The following is a 7,090-nucleotide window of genomic DNA, read 5'->3' on the forward strand; positions in this document are numbered from 1 at the left end:
TGAACTGCTTGCCAGGATCTTTAGCCAGTGATGGAACTTTGGTACTTCTCACAGCCCATGTTATCCCAGCTGCCAAGACCAGTTCAGCTGCCCTGTATCAACTGGATCTGAGGAGTTAGCACTTCCATATGAGCAGTTTCTTGAGCAGGAGCTTGGTACTCTGAGCTTTTTCTCTCTCTGTATTTCTTTGGTAATTGCCCTTTGGTTCTGCTAGTTCTAAATGCAAAAAGCCATTGATTTTGAAGGCAGAATTTACAACCAATAATCATGTGGGTATATTGTTACTCAGCAATGAGCAGCATTTCTCCCTCCAGGAATACTGTTAGGCACAGTGGCCTTATTTCCTATTGTACTGCAATAAACGATTCCATGTGACGTAGGGCACAGGGCCTGAAAATCTGATTACTTCAGAGCCTAGGGTTTCGTAGTCACTTAACACCAGCATTGTTGCAAATGACCAGAATTAGGGCAAGAGAAGTAGGCATGAAATGCTTGATCATAAATATCAGGCCTCCAGGGAGGAAGAAAGCTTCTGTTTTTAATAAGAGAACAGTACTTTTTTTATTATGATTTTATTTAATTTTTTGCTATAGCACCATCAGACTCTAAGAGGGCTCATTTCTGCTTCAGCAGAGAGACAACTGGAGCAACTTGAAAGTCATGGACATTGTTGTCATTAATGCTAGTAAGCCTGTTCCCTAAGCAGTTCAACAGAAAAAAATACAAATAATCCTCAGAAGTAGCTCACAAGTTATTTGGGTATATTTTTCTTGTAAAGATAATATATCTAATTAATCTGTACAGAAGTATGCTTAAAAATGTTGCAATTCATCATAATGAGTTAGTGCTTTTTTGAGGCTGACTCTGCGCTTCAGACGACAAAACCTGTTAATTTGTCAGTTGAGCTCTTCTTTAATGTGATACTCAAGATTCAATATTTTGCCTTGTGTCTAACACAAAGTTGTCGATATGTCAATTTGGTATATGCAAAACTACAGGAAAATTCATTTTTGCCTTATATTCCATCATATTCCTCAACTACTCGGTTGATTCAAAACACTGGCTTCAGAAGGTGACACACACTTCTAAGATATGATGACTTGCATCATTAGGAAATAACATTTCTAGAGAATTCAAGTTTCTTTAAATGCTTTTTGTCACTGCTTTTGTGTTCAACCTCTGGGAAGGTGTTTGTTGCCCAAAAAAAGAAGTCCTTTGCAGTCACCACTTATTTTTGAAATCCTATGTATTCACCGCTTACTCTTGAAAAGCAGTGTCGAATTGGCAATACAATCAGCTCAGCTGGTGCCCAAACAGAGCAATTACAACAAAATGAGAAGCACCAAATCTGCTCAAGTACTGTGGGCATATAGAAACACTCAGCTGAATTTCATTTGTGTGTCCCTTTCAGAGGTTTATTGGCACTTAAATATTATGTGTTAATATCTCACATCTTCCACTACAACAGAATGAACATGAAGCTTCCATGAGATGGATAAATTTCAATTTTTTTTCTTTTAAGCCTTTCTAAATGTTGGAGATAGCACCCAGGTTTCAAGACAAGCACCTGGGCACCATTTTTGCAGCAGGGAGTGGCAGGAGACATGGAGATCACACAAATGGAGCCTGCAGTGCCACCACACACTCTTGGAATGTCACAGGTGCTGTGGTGGCACCCACAATGTACAGTTCTGTCCAAGCACATGTCAGTGCACCTCTCACAGGAGGCTGTAGCCTAAACTGAGAACTGACATCAAAGGCTAGCCAGGAAGGATGAAGTGTGATGTGAAAATCCTTGCTCCACCAGAAAGCTGGGCCATGGCAGTGAATGTTAAGCACAACCCAGCACAGACTTGGCCTTTGTCAATGCCACTTTGACTAATCCACACCCTTATATTCATTTGCACACCACTGGTTTTATTTAGATGCTATAATAGAGAGCTAAGAATAAATTTAGAGCACATTGAAGGAAACCTGGACCCACTGTGGCCAGTGGTAATGTTGCCACTGACTTGAGCTTTATGGATACCACATTTCCAGACCCTAAGACATCCCCCTTTCTGTTCCAGAGTGCTTTACCCACACAGCAGCTGTACTCATAATGGTCTTGGTCATTTTTCTGTCCATTTGTGATGTTTTTCAGATGGATAACTGGCTTTTTGCATTTCACATTCTCGTATTTTGTTTTTTAATTTGTGATTCTGCGGTTTTTGAGACACAGACTGAAAGACAAGACAAGGTTGCAACTCGCTGCTCCATCCCCCAGAAGCCCTGCCAATGGATGGTGTATCCTTTCCACGGCAGATAATTGACTATATACTTCCCCACAATGTTTTTATTGTATTTTACAGAAAAAAGTAATAAAAATAGAGGTTGTATCACAATCAAAGCAGTGTTTCCATTCCTCAGGCAATGTTTTTCAGTAACCCAAAGGAAAACACCTCCCCACCCTTTCCTGGTTGCTATACTTGGTATATGGCTCTCAGTAAGAAGAAAACCAGATGCCATATTTAAATGTAAGATGGCTGAAACCAGAAAAGCAGAAAAACGGGGTCCCAATTCAGGGAAGTGTTCCCAGATAGTCTTTGTATTCTTTGAAGTGCAATATGGACACTAATGCTTCCGGAGCCATCTGCAAAGGCCCTTTGATACGTCCCCCAGACGTTTGCTGTTGGTGTGTGATAAAGGCCTCACTGATGGATGTAGTGAGCACCAGGGATTCCCCGCAACACACTCAGGCAGGGTGTTGTCAGCATCACACAAGGACGTGTAAGCAAATGCCATTTATGTGGTTCTAGTAATTCTGTGCAGAAGTGGAGCCTTGCGAGTGTTAAACAAACCTCAGATCTGTGTTGAGACCAGGTTTTGGGGAGAACTCTTTACAGGCCAAGCCCATGCAATCCAGTTACCCTTGTGGTGGTAACTAAAAAGCTTCTTACAGTGACTATAAAAGCAATTATCTAAGCAGACATTTCTTTCACTTTTCTATCATTTGGTGTATTAATTTCCTGAACATTTTGGGGAGGGTGAGAAGTGAACTAAATATCTATGGGCTACAGCACTGAAGGTTCCAGTCCCACACTAAATTTTTTATGGAAAGAGAGGAGCCTTGGGAAAAAAAAAATTAAATTAAGGAAAATGAAGACTGGTTTATGAGTAAGGACTGTTTAGACATCAAAATATACCATCATTTATGTCTGAAAATGGTCTATCTGGTGTCACATCCTTGCATTCAGCAAAGAACAGAACAGTTAGATTAAGGAGTGATCTGTGAAGTGTTAGGTAGAGTGAAAACTTTTGGTAAGTTGAACTACTTCTAAGTTTGAATGTCATCCATTTTAAGTCTTAACATTCTTGCATTCTTGTATGGTTTGTTATTTGTTTTGATTTTTTTTTTAAAGATGCTATTAGCAAAGATGAGATGATGCTTAAAAATTTCCAGCCAGATGTGTCTCCAAACTTTCCCAGAGATGACAGATATTTAGATGCAATTTGAATAAAACCCATTATATAGATAAGTTTGTTTTATCGCTGGCTGCAGCTGTGAAGTTTGGATTCAGATCTGTAGCTCCCCTCAACTTTGAAGACTGTAGTCAGATCTGTGGTTTTGGATTTGAATCTCCAGTTGCCAGTTGCGTCAGGCTGTCATTCACATCTGTTCCAGCACCAGCTCGGTGCAAGACGGTGATACCAGTTTCAGCCTTGGCAGAGCTGAAGCTCAGAAAGGCCCCTTCTAAAGCTCACTGTTACACATGGGCAGAGACAGCAGCACTTTGTAGGTCAGTAGGTTAGCAGCTCTCTATGTTCCATCTAATAGCCATCGATGACCCACCACAGAGCTCTGGCTGGCGGGCCACAGGTTGTTGGCTCCCACCCTGCAAAGTATGCTTTGTATACTTCCTTTGTATTATGTTTCTGTGTAAGTGAGAGCTGTAGCATCCCACAGGGGTATTACATGATCCAGTGTGGAAGGAGAGAGGGTAATTGTAATTGTAAATAGGACAAAATTGTAATTGTAAATAGGACAAAAGCTGCTTCTTGAGGTCATCTCTGAGGGCTTAGCTATGCAGAGTGGTTGCTGAGAAATAAACTAGGAGTGAATTTACAACACCTCAGCTCCACAGGTGGGCACTCTTAACATGCAGTTAGGAGAAGATGCTCCATGTGAAAAATAAGAGAGGAAATATTCCACACAAGGGATGCTCCTGTGAGGATACAGTGCTTTGAGGCTGAGGCAGCTTCCCTCTTGTTTGCTCTACAGGCAGACCTTAAGGCTTCAGCCACACTATAAAAATAACAACCCACAAAAGCCTGTCTGGGAGGGTGTCACTGGTTGTCACCATGGCACAGACAGCCTCACCAACTGCAGTGACAGAGCCACCCATGGTAAATGCTGGACAACTCTTCTGACCTGTTAATAGCTGGCAGACTATTTGATGACAGTTGCAAGAATCTGATGCACAGCAGTATCCTTTACAGCAGTTTAATCTTTGTCATCAAATCCCCCAGCAGCCATGATTAATAGCAGCACTTGAGCTTGTTTTGAAAGTTGTATATTTGGCAGCTATGAACTTTGATCTATGGTTTCGCTTTAAAGAATCATTATGACACAAACTTTTCCTGTAATCCTTCCATCTAATTAAACCACACACAAATACTGTGTGGGGAAATATGATGCTATTGATATAAGCTGTGTGTTTATTACATTATTTTAGGCACTTTATTAAAGTGGATAGTTGTTCCCATCAAGATAGTAGATAAGCTCCCCAAAAACAATAACATCACCCAGAAAGAATATATAAGAAAATTTCCCAAGGCCAAATTCGATTAGAAACTTTCTTTGTTGATTAATACTGTGCCCTTGAACCCATTGAGGGCTCAGATGTTTTAACCTGGGCTAAAATTACTAGCATTTAATGAATTCGGCCTACTAATGTGTACTTTTCCACAAAATGTTTGCCTTTGTTCCAGATAGTCAAAGGACTTCAATACCTGGATGTGATAGTGTCTGTCTTCCTGAAGTAGTTCTTTCAGTATTTGGGTACAATTTAATCAGTGAGATTTCAAAAATCAAAGAAAAATTATTTTCATGTAAATATTTTAAACAATAGAACATTCATCTTTTTGTAGATGAATCAACCATAAAGCAGCCATTTCTTTCTGGTCTCTGTCCTGCTGCATATTTTGTAGAGAAATTCCCATAAGGCAGTTTTCAAGATGAGGCAGTTTTCAAGATGAGAATATGAATTGTGAATCAGTCTGATAATTTATTTTTTTTAGGGCCAAAGTACAGGGCTACAGAGTCTGGCCTCAGCTGACTTGCTCATGCATTTCATCTTCATGACCCCAGCATTTGTGCAGAAGTGGTTTCTTTTCCCTAGAGCCACTATGGAGGCTCGGAGCAGCAGTTTTATGGAGCTGCCTGGGATCTCCAGAGTTTCTCCTGACTGATCTACATGGATCTCCAAATCTGGGTGCCACCAGACTGAGAGATAACAGAGGTATAAGCCACCACCTCGAAGCTTCTACTGCTGCCAGGGCCAACAGTGTTTATATTTGTCGATCACCGTCTTGTCCATATTTTTGGGGTAGACTTTCTGCCAGCTGGCTTTTGGCTAAAACATTACTTCTGTCAGTATTGGTTAAGCCCAGTGACCATGCTTTCTGAGTCCGCTGGAGACCAGACAAAGTACCAAGTATAATAATTTTCCCAAATTGTCTCACAAATTTGCAGAGACTTCATATAAATGTAGAACAGCTGAAGCAACATGAGTGATTCTTTAGAGAATTCACAGCTGAGCACCCTCAAGCAGAGGAACAGCTGCCCATCACCACTCTCTGGACAGGACCAGAAAAGAGTGAAAGGGAACAGCTCTAATGCCATTCTTTTCCTGTGCCAGGTTTTCTAGTCTTGGTATTAATACTCTGTGATGATCTGTGTCCAAGACTACCACAAAACTAAGCAGAATTAGCTGGTACATTTGTCATGTGTCTGGTGTCATGAGGGAGGCTGGATCAGTGGCCAAAAGTGGCCTTGACCTAACCTGCTCCTGAATAGCTGGACATGAGCTACTTGAGCTGTCATCCTCTCTTTAGTGGCTCTTCTCTGAAAAGCAAAACTTGCTTAGGTAACCTGGAATCCCTCAGACATCTGCACAGCCAGGGCTTGAGTGACAGTCACAGCCTGGGCACAGTGGAGGTGTCACATTATTCTCAACCAGCCACACAAACTTGTGAGTAGATATGGGGTCAAAATGTATTTCATATACAACTAGAATAAAGTTTTGTATAAAGAGCTTATAAAACCTCATGAGGACTTTTACTAGTTCAAGGGCTGCCTCTTGTTCTTATTGAACTCAATGAGAATTTTGCTACTGACTTCAAAGGAAGTTGAAAGCAGCCATGAGGGGTTGATTTGCACTCCTACATGTGTGCTTCTGCACACCAAATTTGCAGCTGGAAGGGCTGTGTTTTAGTTGTTTTTGTTGCTGTACTTGTTGGGCTTTTGGTGCTTGAGAGTTTGTATAATCACAAGATCCAGTACATGCAGATGGTCTACACACATGCAAAATGCATGTAATGCAAAAAGGATTCATTAAGCTACCTCATCTGAGTGGCTTCATTCTCCAGAGAGGTAAAAATCTCTTCTAAGCACATAATGGCTGGTGAAGAAGGTTCCAAATTTACCACTGTAGGATGCATAAAACCAAATCAAATATAAATTTGTCCTTTTGCAGGTGTTTTCCAAGGCTGCAAAATGGAAAACTTCAGCTTCTATTCTATAAGCAGGCACCAAGCCCCAAGAGCAGATTCAAGAATCCAAATCTGTGAAAATGGTTTGGAACTTACTTTAACCACTTCTGAGTGCATCCTTTTCCATTCCTTCTCTGCAGCAATTTGCAGAGAATGAGACTCATCAACTACATCCAAATACACTCCATTAGGCAAGAGGACCCCTAGCCTTGCACAGGAGTATGAGTTAAGGCTCTGATGGTTCAATAAGAGGAAGAAAGTTGTTTAGAGTTGGAGCACAATTTAAAACTAGTGATTCACTATGAATAGGGGAGTGATTTTCCAAATATCTGTCAGT

Source organism: Zonotrichia albicollis, chromosome 3 (assembly GCF_047830755.1).
Source record: "Zonotrichia albicollis isolate bZonAlb1 chromosome 3, bZonAlb1.hap1, whole genome shotgun sequence".
In the NCBI taxonomy this organism is placed as follows: Eukaryota; Metazoa; Chordata; class Aves; order Passeriformes; family Passerellidae; genus Zonotrichia; species Zonotrichia albicollis.